Here is a 21,598-nt window from a genome sequence, read left to right as displayed (position 1 = left end):
TGCAGGCAGGCAACCAATCAGGCACACAGTGAATTCAGGCCATCCACTTCTCTCCAGACACTGACAACAAGTTATGGGTATTGGGACAAGTACCGAGCCATTCAACACTTCATACTGCATTCATACCAGTTTCGGGCAGGGCTGTCTCATTCATTGTGTCAACCACCAGATACTATTTTTTATTTTTTTATTTATTTGCATTTTTAAAGCCCTCACACAGCCCACGGGCATCGAGGCGCTGTTACAGGAATTGTTTTTTAGTTGCGGAATTGTGTTTTTTTTGTTTTAGTTGCGTATTTATAACACGCTTAAATACCCAGAGGTTTCTAAGCGCGGACCCGGGGATCGAACCTGTGTTGCTTCGTGCCGTCTTGCTTCCAAGGCGAACACGTTACCGCTGAGCTATCCTCCACAACACAGAATGTATATTCGTCACACACTCCATTCACCCAAGTCCCAAAGCACAGGCGTTCCCACAACATGCGGTCGTTGGGAAGGCTCCAGCCAGTCTGGTCAGCACTTCCTCACACTAGCATATATGGAACTTCCACCCAACAGCCAGTCAGGGGGAAAGGACAGAGGCAGGGCTTCCAGAGACTTCGCGAAGATTACGGTAACAGGCAATGGAAGGCAGGAGGCCATGGGGGCCATTTTGTCTCCATCAGGAATCTACGGATTCCAACAACAGGGCCTGGGCATCCCAAAATGGAGGATGCTCAGGGCACCAGTCATTTCAGCACGGAGCTGCCACCAGCCCATACCCTGCTCTGTGTGTCACACACAGGGGCCCAAAAATATACACTAGGGACACAGGGTTGCACCCCTACCTATGGGTGCCATAAGGGTATCACACGAACTCCTGTGCGGAAAACACGACAGAACACAATAAAAAGCAGTAAAGGACAAGGATACGGAGGCCCTGTCCCTCCGATGCATTTCCAGCATCACATATGTGCACAGAATAAATCACAAAAACAGAAACCAGCTGGCCTCCTACAACCACTGGATATTCCACCGGCTCCCGGACATACTCTTTCTCTTGATTTTATTACAGACTTACCTCCCTGTCAAGGTTTTAATACCATTCTGGTGGTTGTAGACCTGTTCGCTAAAATGGCACATTTCATTCCATTCAAAGGACTTCCTAACACTACCGGTCTGGTAAAAGCATTTCTTGAACAGACTATAAAACTGCATGGTTTCTCCTAATCTCAGATTTTGGAAGCCAATTTGTATCCAACTTCTGGAGGAAATGTTGTACCATGGCACAAATCGATGTTCGATTATCCACTAGCCATCACCCCCAAATGGATGGACAAATAGAAAGAACAAACCAGACATTAGAACAGTATCTATGTTTCATGCTGCATCAAGTGGAAGAGAATTGGAAAGACATGTTATGGATAGCAGAATACTCATTAAAATAACTCCATACACAGCAGCACGGTACAATCTCCGTTTTACACAATATACGGTATACATCCATGTAACTCTGAATTAGAATCCTCCACGACCTTGGAAATGCCACTGGTAAAGACTCTACACAAAAGCATAACCCAAGCCTTCAAAAGGGCAATTGAACATTTACTGCAAGCCAAAGACAGACAAAAAAAATTCTCGGACGGGCATCGAAAGAAAGCTCCCGATTGCTAAATTGGAGACGAAGCCTGGTTGGCATCAAAACATGTGCCCGTAAAAGGTACCCAGACCTTTCGTCCAAGATATCTAGGACCCTATACCATCGAATCAGTGATAAGTCCAGTGGCCGTCAAGTTAGCCTTACCACCAAGCATGCAAATTCATCCGGTGTTCCATGTGTCACTTGTAAAACCTGTACAACCAGGAACCTGGGTCTTAACACCACAAAAACCTGTGCTAGTTGATGGAGAGCTTGAATTTGAAGTTAAAAACATCCTGGATTCGAAACATACCAGATCTAAGCTATACTATTTAGTGGACTGGAAAGGTTACGGGCCTCAAGACAGAACTTGGGAACCAAGTGAACATTTTCACGCACCACGTCTGATTAAGAGGTTTCACCTGGATAACCCCACCAAACCCAGACCGAACAGGAAGGATACCATGAGAGGGGCCTTAGGGGGGAGTGCTGTCATGACCACTGTGAGGGGGCAAAAGTTGTGCCACAAGCAGGCTCCCACCAGAACCCTGAGGGCCTTAAAATCACTGCAAAAGGGCTTCTGGAGCCAATCCAGGAATCTTTGGCACCAGGCTCATATGTAGGAAGGAAGGGCTGTTCAAACTAGGTCCCATTTATGTACATGGGCCTTCAAATCCAACATGGAAGCACCCACACAGTCTACTTCTAAGAACCAAGCCATGCCGTCTAGTGTTTTGGGTGTGGCAGGCCTGGGACTACTTTCCCTGGTACTACTTTACCTGGGCTATATAAACCACACCCTGGCTGCAGAACACGCTTCGAGTTATTCTGCAACCCACAGCGTGACACTCACCGTGTCCAGCTCCTGGTCTTCAGCATCTTCCTGTAATCCTGAAAGAACAAGAACAAGATTATCCTGTCTTACCTGAGAAAACACCATCCAGCACTCAGCATCTCAACTGGGCTGCAATCTGTGGAAACCGAGAGAAGAAGAAACATCACTCACCTGTGAGTACTAGCTTAAGGACTACCAGCGAACCACTACCACAGGAAGGGCTGTTCAAACAAGGTCCCATTTATGTACATGGGCCTTCAAATCCAACATGGAAGCACCCACACTGTCTAGTTCAAAGAACCAAGCCATGCGGTCTAGTGTTTTGAGTGTGGGCGGCTTAGAACTACTTTCCCTGGTACTACTTTACCTGGGCTATATAAACCACAACCTGACTGCAGAACACGCTTCAAGTTATTCTGCAACACGCATCGTGACGCTCACCATGTCCAGCTCCTGGTCTTCAGCATCTTCCTGTAATCCTGCAAGAACAAGAACAAGATTATTCTGTCTTACCTGAGAAACACCATGTAGCACTCACTGTGTTGCTGGAAATGCATCGGAGGGACAGGGCCTCCATATCCTTGTCCTATAATTATTTTTCTTGTGTGTTCTGTCATGTTTTCCGCACAGGAGTTCATGTGGGACTCCTGGCGGTGCAGCTCTCTCTTTTGGTTTGGTGAACAGACCCATGGGGTACCCTTATGGCACCCATGGGTGGGGGCACAACCCTGTGCCCCTAGTGTATGTTTTTGGGCACCTGTGTGTGGCTCACAGAGCAGGGTATGGGCTGGTGGCAGCTCCATGCTGAATTTGACAGGTGCCCTGAGTATCCTCCATTTTGGGATACCCAGGCCCTGCCATTGGAATCAGTTAATTCCTGACAGGAAACAAGATGGCCCCTGTGGCCTCTTGCTCTCTATTGCCTGTTACCTTGTTTTCCCAAAGTCCTGGGAAGCCCTGACTCTGTCCCTTCCCCCTGACCGGCTGTTGGTTGGAAGTTCCATATATTGTGTTGTTGTGAAGTCGAGGCCAGACTATCTGGAACCTTCCCAGTGACTGTATGTTGTGGGTACGCCTGTGGGTTAGACCTGGGTGAATGGAGTATGTGACGAATACGCATTCTGTGTTGTGGGTGTCTAGTATCTGGTGTTTGACACAATGACTTAGACAGCCCTGCCTGAAACTGGTATGAATGCAGTGTGGAGTGTTGAATGTCTGGGTACTTGTCCTAATACACATAACTTGTTGTGAGTGTCTGGAGAGAAGTGAATGGCCTGAATGCACTATGCACCTGATTGGCTGCCTGCCTGCATGAATGCCTTTCTGACTGATTGGTTGCCTGAGTGTGACCCAGCAGAATGAGTGGGAGAACCAACTAGTATATCTGGGGGCCTCTCACTGCTAGAATTCGTGTTCAGAAGCTGAAGACAAACTGGAGTTGAAACTGAAGCTTAACCTTGAAGCCCTGCTAGAAGAGAAGAATTGATGTTGCTCTCCTTCACAATCTGAAAGCTGCTGTGTCTCCAAGAACTGACCCAGAGAGGACTGGTAAGACTCCCTCTTCCCGAGCTACGAGGGACCATCGTGCACCAGCTGATCTTTGCCAAAGCTCCCTGGTAGACAGACCTTCGACAGGCTGCTGACCCGAGATGGGGACCGCCGCGGAATCACAAAGAGAAGCGCCCAGACTGTTGTCCTCCACTGTCGCCGACCGCCGTCCCCGACCGGAGCCGCCGTGCTCCCATTTGCCTAAGAACTTTCGAATTCAAGTACGCTCTCGTCCGCATCGTCACCGCTGTATCCTGCTGGAGAAGGCCTGACCATCGATGCACTCAGCAGCATCCACTGGTGGGTTTCTCGCCACCCAAAGACCACAGAGACACTGACGACTCAACGCCCTTGCTGGGCCACAGTTCTTCACCATCTCTTTGCGGTCCAGAACTATCGTCACTGAGGTGCCCCGCACACCTCTTCCTTGCAGGACACCAACGCTCCGTTGACGATGAGCACCACTAGGAACGAAGCTGCCACTTCACCACCTTAGTTCACCCTGTTCTCCGTTGGACGTTCAACGACCCGTGACTCCTGCCTTAAAGGGAGGGCACTCAAGAAGGGCCGTCGATTTCCCGTCAACGAACACTACAATTCCAGGTACATTGGGGCTGTAGAACTATTGTAGAGGGAAATAAGACTCGTTGAACAATATACGGACTGGGCTTGTGATACATCTTTGCTTTACAGGTTGCCCAGATGGGGTATCTCCACACAGAGCTGTATTTAATGGTAGCGACCAGTATTATGCCAATTGTTCAACCGTCTTGCTTTCCTGCCTCTCTCTACTGCTGGTTTCCTCTTTATTGATCTGTGTGACATTTTGACAGTATAGTTGATGCACTTTAATGAGATCTGGTAATATTTGTGGTACCACTGTAGAACTGTATATATTTACCATTGTTGATTTTCTGAGCACAAAGTGAGTTATTGTGATAGTGTAGATAACCTTGAATATTAGTTATATAAAGACTGTGTTTTAACCGATACAGTGTTCGGACATTCCTTTGTGGGCGCTTGGGGACTACACTGTACTTAAGAACCAGCCTGCATCACCTCCTGAGAAGCTAGGCCTTGATTGCTCGTCCATTGCTACCACAATAGAGAATCTTGGCTGGGGTCCTCTGTGCTTCTCCTCTACCATATAGAGAGCGGAAGTACAGACCCCCCCTCCAGTCTTTACACTCAGCATCTCAACTGGGCTGAAATGTGTGGAAACCGAGAGAAGAAGAAACATCACTCACCTGTGAGTACTAGCTTAAGAACTTCCGGCGAACCGCTACCACAGCTGCTGTTCGAACATTGCGACCTGTAGTAACGAGAAAGGCAAAAACAATATTAGAACACGCGCTTCCAAAACATTGAATTCCAACAGTCTTACCCGAATTCCATCGTGCTACGCCACACTTCCATCTGGAGCACCACAGCAACATCTGCAAAGTAAAAGAGACATATTCAGGTTCTCCTTCAATATTAAACAACCGCACAGCGCTGTACTTACCTTAACGGATTCCGGGGCCTGTTTTTCATCGCAGTCTCATCCACTCGCAGCACCACAGCGGCCTGTGAGGAGAAGAAGAAGAAAACACAGGATAGCTTTAAAAGACAATAAAGGCGCTGCGCTTCGTGCTTTCTCTTAGCTGGAAAACGTGCCTCCGGCAGTTACTTTGTTTTAAACAAGATTGCTGCTGAAATACAGTTTCCAAAAGAACACCCAAATATTCAATATATGTTTATCCACAATAAAGGACAAACATGTATAAGCAGACAATGTGAAATAACCTAGAATGGAATCCAGGTTTAATAACAATTACAAGTTGGGATCACAGTTGGGATCACAGTGTATCCCCGCCTAATATTTCTAGCTATATTAAAACAGGTGGGACTATTTCCATTCATGAAGATAGATGTTCTGGGATTGACATATCGTGCTTACATCCTTTTAAATAATTTTAGACCAAAAAATATAACTTTTTTAACAAAGATGAGCACATCATAGTAGCATTATTGCCAATTGCCTACTTTTCCTGTATAGGAGAGAAGTCCATTTTGACATGCCTTTCAACACCTTATTTTCAGGTCTGCTTATTTGGCAACAATGGTTTGCTTTTCGAATAATGTCTTTTGCATCATGGAAAATGCTCTGCAAGTCTTTATATAATAAGGACTATAAATAGTGGGCATTATCACAGTTTCTTTAGTTGGCTGCATTTGCATCGTTATAATACAATTTAAACTGTAATGTAGATTTGTTAGGGTCACATTAATAATGATTCTGGTACTTGTAGGCTTCAATTTCTGAAGGAGAACATAATACTACCTTTTGACTTACATGTTTCTATAAGCATACTATTTTTGTATACTGTCATCTTGATTTATCTTGTGATTTGTGTACTTTCAAAGTCAAGGCTACAAAACAGTTAGTGAAATTTAAACATTCACAACTAATTACACCTTGCTGTACAATAGGTACTGGTAGAACATCTGGTGAAGTGCAACATTTGTAGTCTGGCTTTAAATCCCTGTTTCATGACTCAACAAAAGTGTCTGATCCTGGGTAACCCATTTCATTTCATAGAGCACAATATCTTAAAATTGCCATCCCTAAATATTTTAAAGTGTCTGCCTATATGTGTGATTTAGTTTTAAAATTATGCTTTTCAATATTGTCTCACTATGTGTTTAACTGAGTATACTGTTGTTCCATTGTTATTTGATAGTATTATGATTATTGGTATTATTATTAGTGTTAATAATAATAATAATAATAATACTAGTAATAATCATAAAAATAACCATTGATGTATTGCACACCAGACAGTATTTTTTTTTACTTCTTGCCCTCATGCCAACAACACTTGAAACATAATACAAAGGGAATGTCTCCAACACGAGTGGGAACTGGAGAGAATACAGACCACTGAAAGAGTTTCCCAACAGGAATTACTTATATTGGTTGCGTAACATGATTTCAAGAAAGACAGAATACATCTAATCCTAAATCATTATTGCTTTGCTCCTGGATTGCAAACAAATATGAACGCAAACATGATCATTCACTACATTTATTGAATTAGACAGACCTAAGACATAACATTTTATTGTTTTTCTTAAACCAATAAATGAAACACAGAAAGGAAATATATAGAAAACATGTTGCAAATGGCTGTAAATGATGCAGAATGTTCACATCACAAAGAAAAAGAAAATGCAGCAAAATCAAATTGGAACACATATATGAGAAACCGGAAGGTGTCTCACCCGCTAGTCCCTGGGGATCTGTCATCCAGTTGGCCAGGACATGGCCATCGCTATTGAATACAGTTCCTGGGGGTGGACCAGTGCGGGAGGATCACCTTGATGGGCGGTCCCAAGGAAGTGGAAGTGGGACACCGACGAGTGAGATGCAGTACCCCCTTCGTTATAACACTTTTTCCCCACCTTACCCGGTAGAATATTCAGAAACTCTAACCCCCCTTTCCAACACAAACACTTTCTTACACCACAAAAGACAACACGCTAACACCAGGGCCATTTAACTGACATGTCCCAACCCAAGGGTCAGGCAGAGTTAGGCAATTAACAATAACCACACACACCTGACGGCCCTTTCCCTTCCCCACAGGGATAAAAAGTGGAGCACGAGAGCACACTGAGGTAGCTAATTAGGAAGGCAGTTCAAGAGGAGGAAAAGTGCAGCAATAACTGAAAGGACAGCAATGAGGAAAGTGCCCTTGCCCTTTTCAACCCAGACCAGCAAAGCCTCTGTGGAAGGAATCATAAGAATGGGAACAACAGCTCGCGTGTGGTTTAACAGATGCCAACGGTACTTTGAGCCCTTTCTCGCAGATAATCAAGTCAGGGAGAAGTGCTTGTTACCATGATACTGCCCTTCACTCCATAGACAAGAAATACTAAGCGGTTCATCACAGCCAGTGAGTCGGAGGGAGAACCGATAGTGAACGGAACTGTGTTGAGGGAAATTTGCAAATGGCAACATAATGTGAAACAAAGAACAAAGACTTTGTGTGTTACAGAACGGTTGAAGCAACCCAGGGAGACACCAGTGGCAGAGTGGTCCGGTTCCACGTGGGCACTTATTTGAAAGACTCTGCCAGGTGCCAGTTTGTTAAAACTTCAGATCCCTTGAAGCTCTAGGCGAGGCGATGCAAGAGGTCAATGTTGTCATACAAGGGTCGAGTAAAAGCCCTTGTACAATCGAAAGTCTTTGACCCGTAACCAAGAGGAATGCAAACGGAAGTAAATCCTGCATTGTGTAAAGCAAGGTGAACTGTGTAACTTGCAAGTGTGAACCCGGCTGAGGGATGCCTGCAAAACGGGGTGAAGTACGATAACCCTGTAAATATTGTGTCGACAAGAGGGAAGCCAGCTGAGGGATGTCCACAGTGGAAAATTGTTCAAAAGGACAGTGAGACTCGTGAATACAAGTGGAATATTTTGAGTGAAAGGCAGTAGTAAACCCAACCGAAGGAGGCCCATGTTGCAAGAAGGATCAGAGCCTGGTTGAGGGTCATCCAAGGGTGAAGAGAAATCACACAATGTGAAGATGTATTGAAGATACCTTTTGTTTGTTGCTTATGGTCCATCAGGCCTTCTAAGGCAAGAGACTTTGTAGAAAAGAGACTTGGCCCCAGAAGATCCTGGTATTTTTACAAGGAACTATAACTTAATACTGGCGAGGCCCGGGAGAGTTCTGTGCTCAAGAGTCACGCCTTGACCCATGCTAAAAACATGGAGAAGGGTGACCCCAGGCATACCACCCTGACTTATTATTTGTTGAACACTTCTTTCTTTTCTAGTGAACACTATCCCACAGCATTTTGTAACTTAGAGGTAAGGACTGGCAATTGTTTTTTTTAGTAAATGCACTTTTTATTTGACAAGACACCACTAGGACCGCCTTATTATTATTTGATGGTCGTAGCTTGATCTTAGATTTAGATTTAGATTAGGTGTTTCTTTCACCCATTCATTCATTTTAATAAACACCCTTGAACTGTGATCACTTGTTTGTCTTTGCTGTTGCCACCTTGAGTTTCTTACATATAACAGGTATTAATAATAAATAAGGCAGGTAAAACAACTATTCTGAATCTAGTCCACACGCCTGAAAAATGCATTCAAATGCATACAAGCTCATGCCTAAATCCATTCGGGCATAGCCAAGAAAAATAAAAAAAAACAGTTTCATGAATACATTTAGGTACATCCAGGGTCACTGGGGGTCGTGTAGTTAGGACTGACCAAGCTGCCCAATGTCTAGGGTTTGCCTCTAGAAGGGCGGGAAAGTTTGGTGTGAACTGATAAGCCTGAGTAAACAACATGGCCTTGAGTTTTTCCTAAACTTTAAGTGTTACTTTTGATGTATGGCATCCTCCTAAACTGTAATGGTAGAGTGAAATGTTTTGCCAAGCTATTTTCCCTTGTAAATGCTGATATGTAACACACCCTTTGATACTAACCAGATGTTTTTCAGTGGGGTTTAGGATCTGAAGATGGTGATCAAGCATTTAGGCCTGGTGCACCTAATGTAGGAAATAATCCTACAATTATGATCCTTTTCACTTACATATTTATATAAGGGTTTTTATTTTTTTAATACTGTCATCTTGATTTGAATATTGGTGAGATGTGTTCAGACCTCCTGCTGTTCATTAATCAAGCTTCTCGATTTTGGAAAAGCTGATTTTGCTTGATCAGACTGGTTGGTGCTCCTTCCTATATTCTGTTGCAATAATCAAAGTAGGGGCACTTGAGGCTATGTCAGGTTCCATCTCCCATTGATGGACTAAGAGGCAAAGGATGCTCTTCAAAATAGGACATTTTTCACTACCCTGCTGTATAGGTTGAGAAAGACAAACCAGATTCAGAATCCCAAAGATCATGGCCATGCAAATGAGAAGTGTTTGGTTATTGAATTTCCAAAGAGTTGGACCTCTCTCTTTTCATCATTGAAACAGTGTCTACTGGATCCTGGACTCCTGATGCAAAAGGTTATAGCAAAGATTTGGAATTATTAAGCAATGGGTCTCCACCTTGGTCACCAGTAGACTCATATTAGTATTCACCAGCTGCAGGGACTTTGCTGAGCCTGAAGGCAACACTAAGACACCAACCAAAATGTTCACTGGAACAAACCTAGTTGAAATTTGTTCAACCTATGTTGGGAAAGGGATTGGAACCACTTCAGTAATTGATCACCAATCCTCATAATGGGTTTCAAGTGATGGTGTTGGATGAGTGAGGACCTGAGGGCATCCTCCCATCTACTCCCATTGGATCTTCCTCTCAGATGGCCTGCGAAGGACCATCACTTTTGGATCCCAACTCAGGGGGTTGATATGCGAGGGAGGAGCACCTCGGTGCAGGAACAGTGGGGAGTGGAGGAAAGGTGCATTTTAGGTGAGACATGGTATCCCCCTCTCCAGTGTCAAAATACATCTTACCCTCCCCAGACCTTCATAGGTTATTATCAATCTTCCCCACTGTCACACACTTTCACTGTATCCCATTCAGGTCCTTTTAAGACTGGGACAAGTAAGAGGCGACTAGGAGTAATGCACACTTCCATCTCTGCACACCATACTAGTACTGGGACGACGTAAGGGTCAGGCATGTCCCATTGACAGAGGTAATTTTAGTCAGCAAAAGACCTGCACTTGCAGCCACTTGAGAGGCTAGAGGTGCATAAAAAAAGGAGAAACTCACATGAAGAAAGTGAACCTCCTTAGAAGCCAGGCAGACGTGGACCAGGCTGGAGCGGGGCTGGTGAAAAAGGCGCTGATGGCTGCAGGAGAGTGGGAAGGATGCTGAGGCTGGAGGGAGCTGCAAGATAGTTAAGAGTCCTACAGAGCCCTGAGCCACATGTCCCCAGCTGGAGCCGGGGGCCATAGAAACCTCCACTATGCTGCAGACTGTTCGAACGGGGCAAACACGACTCACTGGTGCTCCTGATGTGAGGTAGGGAAGTGAGCGAAAGCAGAAGAGGAACACACAAGCATCCAAAGGAGATGCAGAACTCTGGAGAGTGACAGGGAGAGAGCACTCATGTCAGGCCGCTTCAGCGGCTTAACATGGGCCAAGGAAGTTGCTGAATGAGGGAATACATATGATAAAGGGGTCTGGAGACCAAATGGACATTAGTGAAAACCAAACAAGTTGCAAAGTACGTAATTTATTGAATACCAAACTAAAGAAAAGCTAGGTACATTATATGAAAATACTGCACCAGTGGAGAGAAAGTGATGTGCATTTACGAACAAAATGAAAATAAGTCAAAAACATTTATGAGCAATGTGAAAGTACAAAGCCAAGTAAACCAGTAATGAGAGTATGTGAAATGCAAATGATGAGCACTATTGGATAGTGTGAAAACAAGGTTGTGAATTGTGAATTCACATGAATTGTGTGAAAGGCACATGTTGGCAGAGTCAAGCGACTGCCAAGGAGAAACAGGAGTACAGATGGACAAATGTAAAAGGTGCAGGGAGAAAACCTAAGACGGCAAAGTCATCCAAGGAGAATCAGTGAACATTATAAAGTGCTAAGGGTTATTGGTTGCGTGACTTGTGATGGGTGGACCGTGGGGTCTGACAACTGTACCTAGACCGAGCAATCCCTACTTGGAGTGAACCAAGGAGAATAAAAACGTTGAAGTTACTTTGTCTAACAAGTGTAAAAGTGGTATCAGGTAATATTATCCCCATATATATGGTCGCCGTAAATAATATCGCCGGGAAAAGGTTGCAGCGATATTATATGGGTGACCATATATATGGGGACAGGGGCAAAAAAATTAAAAAAATGTAAAAAAAAAATAAAAAAAAAGAAAAGAAAATATTTGGGGGTTGCAGGGGTGTCCCCGCATTTTCCATGCAATAATGTCACCACAAAAAACTGCCATTTTTCGGCGATATATTTGCATGGCGAGATTTTTGTGGCAACATTATTACATGGAACCGTAAAAGTGTCTGGAGAGTAGAAAAAGCCAAGTGAAGGGCTGGAAAGCCTGAAAAGTTGCAAAGTGGATTTTGAATGCATGATACAAGCTGATTAAGTTAAAGTAACTGTGTTGAACTTGGGGAAGGTAACTCCAAGGATGTTTGGAACTGTGCTGAACTTGGGGAAGGGAACCCCAAGGTTGTTTAGAACTATGTTGAACCTGGGGAAGAGGAAGCTGAAAGCAAGCGAGGAGCTGAAGCTCGGAACTTTATTTTGAACACTGTTTCTTTGTTTACTGACATCCCTACATATTGCATAGATTTAGTTGTGAGGGCAAGCATAGGTTTTGGACACAGAGAGACTTTTGAGTTGAACTATATGATACAGATTATCCTTAGTTTCTTTAGGTAGGGCAATAGGGCAAGTTAGTCTTTACTCCTTCCTGACATTTGAGAAATAAAAGCTTTATTTTAGAAAAGCAAATCTGTTGTCTCTGTCTTACTTCATGATGACTTCACAGATTCCATGTATGGGCATGTCATATGTGGTGGCAAGGTTGAAAAGAATGAGAACAGACTGTTGATTAGAGTCCACATCTAGAAAGAGTGTCTCTCTTATATTCACCACCATTGTTCCAATTCCCCAGAAAGGAAAGAGACTATTTTGGCAGTCAAGAAAAAGTGATTGTCGTTACTGTAATTCTGTACTCGAACGAAAACAGCTCTTTCCCTGAAGAAGGGGTTTGCTGCAGGATCATTTAATCATATGGACCATACCTGTGGGGGGCTAAAAAGAGAATGCAAATGCATGCACCTGTGAAGTCCAAATCCTCACTCTGTTTATGCTCTTTGCACAGAAGGATCAGTACTGACATTTCGGTACATCATCTGTCACAGGGCAGCCGTAGTGCAAATTTGTACTCTACTAAGTGCAATACCATCCCCCAAACAGTGATAAACCCATATTAAAAAAAATAAACATGACATGAAGTATTTTAGAAATACTGCCTGCAGTATTCCTTAGATTCTGCAAACTTGATATCACCTTACCGCAATAGCCTGGGGAACTCATATATGTGAAGAGGGCCTCAGATTTGCACATGCCATTAAGGTAATTACTGTTTGGACAAATCTATGGCATAATATCACCTACCCTGTAGTGAGAGTCCCTAGGCATGTGCTTAGAGAACATTGAATATGCCTGTAGCGTTCTGCAATGCATGTTTATCTTTATGAATTTAGAGGTTTCAAGGTATCTGAGGATGACATGTATAACTGACAAATGATTACAAAACAATATCTTGGTCAGGGATATACATCTATAGCCTGAGCAGTGAATGTCACATTTAGGCCATATTCATCAAGCTTCATGTCAACTATAAATCCTCAAAGTAGAAGTGTGATATCCTTCTGCAAATGCAAACTGTAGTAGGAACAAAGGGTAATACTTGCTATCATGTATTACTAGGAATATTGTGGATGTTATGTTATGTTATTGGGCATTTGCATAGCGCCTTTCTCCGTTGGTGTGATCTCAGCGTGCTGTGGGATAAACGCCCTCGGGGACCATAGTCCAGGTCAGTGGAGAAAGTAGGGTAGTAAGTAGTGTGTGAGTGCACTCTGTATGCGTGCAGCTAGTCCACATTTTTTGTGGTGGGTAGCTGCATTCTAATGCTAGAATTCGTGTGAATGTTGGATGAGACCAGCGGTATGTGCGCAGCTAGGCCGACTTGTCTTGGGAGTAGCTGCATTCTTGCCAAGGTGGTGCTTCTATATTAGATTATGTTATGCTATTGGGCATTTGTATAGCGCCTTTCACCACTGGTGTGATCTCAGCGTGCTATCGGATAAACACCCTCAACGACCGTAGTCGAGGTCAGTGGAGAAAGTAGGGTAGTAAGTAGTGTAGTAAGTAGTGTGTGGGTGCACTCCTTATGCATGCAGCTAGGCCAAATTAGTCAAGGGGGATAACTGCATTTTATTGTTTTATGGTGCAGACTCGAGAGTCAAAATATTGGTAGGTGAATGCAAGTATCCGTGCTCGTTGATTGCCTCCTTGATAAGCCGTTCCATCCAGGTCACTGAGAATTACGAGTACTTCCTAAACTACGTAGTTGGGTGCTGTATTAACCCGAAGCCTCCAGCTTTAAAATCGTGTCCATGCTATTAGTGCTGTTCCTGTCAGATATTTTTAGTGCAGTGAGTGGCTGTCTATACCAGGTGTAATGTATGGTTTGAGTTGTAAGAAACAGCTCCTCCCTGTCACTTACAAGATCTGAAATTGCAAAGCCCTCTCCTGATTTAAGAGCATAGCAGACATAATGTTACAGCATAAGTGCTACTAGGCCTAGAGTTCTTAGTCCCCTGCATTCATTTACAGCAGACGGGTGAGTATTCCACGTGCAGTTTTATGGTTTGATTTGCGAGCGACATTGCATCGTTGTCCCTTACAAGAGCGGATATTGACAGAGACATCACGTGATCCAGGAGCGTAGTACATAGGCCAGCACACTGACACAGCAACACGTGTGTCAGATTTCCGTTTAGACAAAAGAGATTTACTAAACATGTTTAAATACAAATTACTCTCAAGTCTATGTGATGTGGTGTAATGATGGAAGGAATTTTCGGAGGAAAAGCTAGTAAACTGCAGGGAAATAACTGAAAAGTGAATCTAAAGGATTATGTTATTGTGAGACAAAACTGAAAAAATGAATCTTTTGGTTCGAAAATGTTGGTGGCTGAAAATAAGATTGTTCTAACTTATAAAGACACTTCAAAATAGAGGAATGAACAAAATAAATGTCAATCACGGCACAGATGGGGTCAATCATGTGGACAACAGGTCATATAAAACTATTTTTCGCAATCTCAAAATCATCGTCATTCATTGGCCACAGAGACGTATTTGAAGCAGCTCTTAAGGAAGATTTTGATCTGTTAAGCTATGCGTTGTTTTTTGTATGGATTGGCCTTTTTGATGTTGTAATTAAATGGTATTTTATAAAGACAACGTGAAAACACAAAAAAAGACATATCCCCCGTGTAGCAAGGTTCAGACCCCTAAATGAACACATTCCACAGAATCATCATCCACGCAGAATAGCAGTTTTACGAAGGCTGGCAGCATGTTCACCACGAGAAGCTTGCGGCGGAGTAACCACAGGCTGTAGTTCTACAATATTGATAATATTGATAATAAGAAGATTTCAGTCATCCGTGTTCCATGGGGTGAATTCAGGAAGAAAGGTACATTGCATACCGTTTTTGGAGACTCCCGACAAACATTCAATCTAGGGTGCAATATTCCTTCACCTATTGTGCAGATAAACATTGACAATGTCTTTCCAGTAAATTGAAAACTGGCAAAAAGAGCTGGAAAGATAGTTCAGTGGGTCAAGCACTTGCAATCTATGTAAGATCTGCAGGTCCCAGGTTGAAATCCCGGCACGGACGACTCAGCCTTTCTTGCCTCCGAGATCGGCATATTTATACTAATTTCGATTGGGTAATAATAATAGTATATACAGGGCCTCATTACACGGAAGGCGGTAAGGGTTAACGGTCACCGGTAATGGTACCGGTGACCGTTAACCCTTACCACCTTACTACGAGGTCCCTTAGCGGGTTGGTACTTTAACGCCTGCTTTTAGCAACCCGCTAAGGGACCTTGGTGCTAATTACGGCACCGCAAATTTGCGGTACCGTAATTAGCACCTTCCTATGGGGCAAAAATGGGAATGGGGAAGGGCAATGGTGGAAGGGGGAATTACCGCCCCGCCAACCTTGGAATAGGGCGGTAATTCCCCTTTCCACCAAGGCGGTGCCAGTATTCTACCGGCATGGACCAAGGTGCTATTAGCACCTTGGTCCACCGCCTACCGTGTAATGAGGCCCACAATGTTCGATGTAAAGCGCTTTGTATAAAAGTGCTACATACATTACAACGTATTATTATTATACATTTCTAAATTCCATTTTGCACATGTTATCCCTGTGTGTGTTTATTACACCTACTTCTAGAGCTGTAGGTTTTTCATTATAACTATCTTCATCCCCATGGTCGCAGAATTGTGGCATGCCACACTGCAAGGTATTCAATGAAAAAGTAGCATATGTCTAGTAGAGGGGTAAAGACTACAGTTGACCTTGCAGTGTGTCATGCATCCATCAATCATACTTTTCCAAACACACTAAATAATATATTTTAGCAAAGCTGAATGCCTATACGGGTTTCTGTTATGCTGTGTCAGACTGCAGGGTGCCATTGGTTATTTGTCTCACCATTTGAGACACCTCCAGATAATGCAGTCTATGAAATATTCAATCTTTGCTGTGCATACACATCGCAAAATAGATCAAAATGTGTTCAGTAACTTGAATGGTTTATGAATGAGAAATTCCCAGACGAAATTGATACATTTGACTTTTCAAGTTAATGGCTTCTGGAGTCTTACAGGCCCTGCTGCCTGGATGCTGCTGGCTGTAATGTACTTCACTGATAATATTTGTCATTCCTTCTTTAAGAAGCTGAACACATATGCAAATGGCTCTCCTCTTTTTAACCTGGGAGCCAATGACGAGAAAAAAAAATACTCATACATGACTTGGATGATCGCATCATTTATATGCAATTAGTACCCCGGCGAGAGACAATCAGAATGCAACAAGCTTTGCTCGGGTCCTTACCTATGGGTCCCGGGGCATTACCTGAGTCAGTAATGCCCCAGCCGCTCGGGTTCTATTGCTTAAATGGTTTCTGGCAGACAAGCAAGTAATGTTGAATGTTTCAGATACAATTTCTAAAGCACCTGGCAATGCAAGACACAATTTTTAAAAAGCATCCCAACCCTAACAACATTCTTTGCAGACGACATACATTTTGGAACTGCCCATCTGCGATGTTTGAGGCACGAATAGGCGTGTTGAAACGCGCACTGCAGTAACAAACGATATCTTCTCATTGCAGAACCCATTATATAATATTCTACAAAGTAAAGCCATGGAAAAGCACAGGAGTCATTCTGTAATTGTAATTCTAACTGTAATTGTTTATTTGTAAAGAGCGTATACACAAGTGAAGTGCTTCAAAGTGCGGGAAGGGAACAAGGGAATACAGTCGTCATTATTATTTCTTAGGCCTTGAAGATTCCGAATGATCTAACAAATATGACATTTCAGATTGATTGGTGGTTGGTCATCACTAATGCACCTATGCATGAGTAGTTTAGGTACAACCAAGCTAGGGAGGGGAGACAGAGGGAGGACAGGACAGACTTGCTAGGCCTAGTACATTCAAGGTTGTGCAAGTGACAAGAAGGGCGTGTGGGGAGGGGACAAGTGCGCCCAGTCCAGCAGGGGCCTGGGTTAAGTGCAGAGTGGCTGCCCTTCTCATGGAGTGTATTCCGAGTGCAGTAGTGCTAAACAGAACGCAGAGGCCCAGAGGCAAGTGCAGGACTAGCGGGGGAGCCTGGGACCTTTGAGGCTCTGGAGGAGCACCAGGTGACCAGTCAGCCAACTGAGTAAGTTGGGGAAAAGAAAGAAGGAGGGAAGCAGGGGAGAAGAGAAAGGAGGTTAGCAGGGGAGAGGGAGAGGGGACGAGATGAGGAAGGTCTTGAGGATTGTCTGCAACTTAAGGAGGTCCGGCTCAAGACGGAGAGAGGCAGGGAGGCTGTAAGCTCTTTATCTGTGACATCAAGAGCCAAAGACTTCCTCACTTTCTTGATGGGGCTCCTATGAAGTGCTTGTTTCCGCTTATGTTTGCCCATCTTTGCTTCGTCCACAACAATCAGCTTGATGCCAGCCTCAGTATGTAGCAGGTCCTCCTCCAAGTGATGCATGGGAGGCAGCTGCTTCAGCGTGCCCAACTTTTCCATGGAATTCTTAAATGGCGTAGGCGTATAAGGATGGTTCTCCAGCACATACCTATGGTTTGGTGTAATAGACACTGAGTCTTTCAGCAACAGGGGTGTCTTGTCCCTGTGCAGTGGGGTGGTGACAATCATCTTCTGACTGAACACCGGTGTGGATGTCAGAGACACGTTCTCCAGCTCTAGTGCATCTTGTTTGGTCCAACCATTTAGAAAATGCAAGGGTGAGAATGGCAGCACCTTCACCGGGATGCTCTTGGGGGGTCATGCTGTTTCTTGGCTCCATGGGGGGCAAGATGGTGTTCTCTGTGGCTGGTGAACGTTTTACTTTCCTTCTCTGCCTCTTCAGGATGGAGGTTGGGGTGCCAAAGCTAAGGTCCGGGCATGGGGAAATTGTAATCAGCAAGCCTTTGCTCCCTCTGCTTAGGTGAGAAATGGTGTGACCATCCAAACGAAACTTGGTCATATTGGAAAGCGAGGAGGTTGCCCTACATGAAGGACTCCATCTGATGGGGCTATCGCCATTGCTGATGCTGCTGCTGTTGCTTTGACCTCTGTTGCTCTGACCTCTGGTGCTATTACCGGCCACAGAGTCCTCTGGCAGGTCGAAGTTACTTAGAACACATCCATCAGGATCAGACTCCATCATGTCCAAAACGTCTGGGAAGGCAAGAGCTGTGGGAGTTTCCAAAAAGTTCACATATTCCACTTCCACTCTTCTGCTGCAGGTTCCCCCATTAACACCACTGATTCTGTAGACACAGGTAGTTCATCAAGACACTCTGTATTGACCTCCACCTCTCTGCTGCTTTGATCCTTTTCATCAACATCAGTACAGTTCTTATTAACATATCTGTCCTCTTCTGCCCCCTCCTTTACATCTGGCTCTAGGCTTAGAGTCTGTGGCAAAGCTGGGTGATCTGGCAGTTCTTTCACTGGAGAGGTAGCAACGTTTGGTTCTAGGGCAGAATGATTCAGTTCTGGTACATTACTGGGCCAACTGGTATATACAGTTTCCTCTTTATCAGGGAGCAGTGCAATGGTATGCTCATTTTTCGTCTTCACAACTGCACTGGTTGACTTGCTTTCAATGGTGGATTTGTTAGAGTAAAATCTGAGGTCCACTTTCCGTTTAATGGTACAGTGCCAGTGATTCTTTACAGCATTGTCAGTCCTTACTGGAAGCAACCTCTCAATCTCAGCCAAACGACTACCAAGGCTTTTGTGTGCTTTATAAATGATCTGGACCTCTTCCTCAGTCCATGAGGACTTCGTTACCTCTAGGTTCAAATACTTGTGCCAGTGCTCACAGCACTGCTTGCCCATCTGACCTTTTAAGTGTTTTGCAATCCAGGTCCAATGTTTGGTACCGTATTTCTTGACCAGCTCTATAACCTTTTCATCTTCTTCTTTGGCCCATGGTCCTTTTACCAAGTCCGGATTGAGAACCAGTGTCCAACAATGCTGACATTGTTGATCACTTTGGTTCTCTTCGAGTGTCCACTTCACTTTCAAATGGTTCTCTCAGTGGTCTGGTACATCAGAATCTGTGTCTTGGAAATGGACATCATCTGGATCATCACTCTGACTCCTCCGGGCCATCCTCCATATCTCCTACACACAAACTGTGATGATGGGAATTCGGGGGCGAACCTCCAGATCCCTTACACAGAAACTGTGATGATGGGAATCTGGGGGCGAACCTCCAGATCCCCTACACAGAGGCTGTGATGATGGGAATCCGGGGGCGAACCTCCAGATCCCCTACACAGAGGCTGTGATGATGGGAATCCGGGGGCGAACCTCCAGATCCCCTACATAAAGGCTGTGATGATGGGAATCCGGGGGGGAACCTCTAAATCCCCTACACAGAAGCTGTGATTATGGGAATCCGGGGAGTGAACCTGGCATCACCCCCAGATTTGCTGTACAGTGTATATACATCGTATTCGGCAACCGGTATTGCATGCTGAAACTGTGTTCTCACATAATGAAAATTCAAATTAATTAAAATGGTACCATGGGAAACAATTGATACATATAATGCCCTCGTTATGAGCTCGGCTATACTGATAAACAGTCAAAACAGGGAGTATTTGCAAACATTGCCTGTTTTTACCAGCTGCCACATTACAAATTATGAGGTATTCATAGGGCTATTTATCATATTTAGTATTCCTAAAAATACTTCGTCCAGTAAACATTGTCAGATTATAAAGTGAAAGATTGAATTAAATAGTCACATTTTTTCCTCTAAAAAAGATGTGAAGGTAAAAATTATGAAAAGCCACCAGAGGTTTGAAAAGGTTCTTTATACAGGCAGTGAAACAATGCAGTGATGCAGCCCATAACCTGTTAGTTACACATGCTTCTAGGGTGAACCATAAAGTGTGCACAGAAATGTGAATCTCTGTTGCCCACATTCACATCCCCTCTACAGGGTCATGCAGAAACATCTTAATAGAAATGGTAAAATAGTGGTATGACCTGCTATTACTGTAGGTAATCCATTTCCACCCTTAAAACGAGGGTGAAAATGAATCTCCAAAATGAGGAAAGTAATGCATGCTTTTTTCGGTATTACTACATGCAGTATTTCTGAGCATCTCCATCTGTAACAAGCACCAGCCGCAAAGATGGTTGCTTCATATCTTTACTGGAAGTCTCCCCAAGGTCAGCAGATCCTTCCTCGAAGCCACACTGCTGTGGTGGTAACAGGTAAGACCCCAAAACATATAACATTCCGCTGAATCATCTGCAAGATAAAGTAACATATGACTGGAAGGTCAAAGGCCAGAGAGCAAGGTCAATGTGATCCGTAGGTGACAGGCAACACAAGTGGGCAACAGGAAACAAGAACAAGAAGAAAGGTAAACAGGGAAGTACCATGGGTAGGGAAGAAGGTGGGAGATGTGGTAGTGTGGAGTCCCCATACCAGATAAAAGAATGGGTAAACAAATACCAAGATCACTGAAGCAAAGATGAGGGAGTCTTTTTCAACATTGCAGGTCACTGGGACAAGACCAATGCACAGAGGAAAGTGAATCGCTCTGGAATAGAGCATTAGACACGGGTCATTCAGTTGGACTGGAAACTGTCCTGGGGTTGAATGGCCTACGTCTCTCGCTTGATGAAGCAAGACAAGAAGTTAGTATAGTATTTACCGTTGCTTTTATATCTACGTCATCAGTATTTGCCACACGTATGTTTTTGAAAGCTAAGATTTGTGTACGTAGGTCACTATGTGTGGTTTCTGAAGGGATGTCGCAGTGATATATTTTTCAATAAACTATAAAACAGTGGCATCAAATTTGGGAGCATCGTTTATCCATCTTTTATCCACAAAATCTTGTAAATGTGTGGTGCTCCTCCGGATTGATATTCTTTTCCCCAAAAGAAGTGTTCCACTTCTCCGATTAGAGGGGTAATTTTTTTGCAGATGAATCTGCATGGCAATTAAGTGATGTTGAAAGTTCCTTGATACATTGACTGGTTCTACAAGTGTTTTTATACCTATTCCCCATTTATTTTGGTTAGTATTGCATAAGAAGATTTGTGGTGCTTGACAGCAAAACGTCATCTTTGTCTTTTATCCTTTGAAGCAATTGGGTAGCAGACATGTTTAAAAAATGATATCCTGTTTTTAATGAGTGTGCAACTCTATAATATAGAGTTGATAGTTCACTTTCGAAAAGGACGTGGAAAATGTATTCTACATTTTGTCTGAATCTAGACTCTTCAGAATACATTAGTAAAGTGCGAT

At 43.8% G+C, this 21,598-nt stretch overlaps 1 pseudogene; it reads right to left on the bottom strand.

Annotated features, from left to right (window-relative positions):
* Nucleotides 1-2,864: 2,864 nt before the first annotated feature.
* On the bottom strand, nucleotides 2,865-19,437 carry LOC138480536 (myb-related protein B-like; annotated as a pseudogene).
* Nucleotides 19,438-21,598: the final 2,161 nt, after the last annotated feature.

This window comes from Ambystoma mexicanum, chromosome 5p (genome assembly GCF_040938575.1).
Source record: "Ambystoma mexicanum isolate Mex_15411 chromosome 5p, UKY_AmexF1_1, whole genome shotgun sequence".
NCBI classification, from domain to species: Eukaryota; Metazoa; Chordata; class Amphibia; order Caudata; family Ambystomatidae; genus Ambystoma; species Ambystoma mexicanum.
This window is presented reverse-complemented; position numbering and strand designations above follow the sequence as displayed.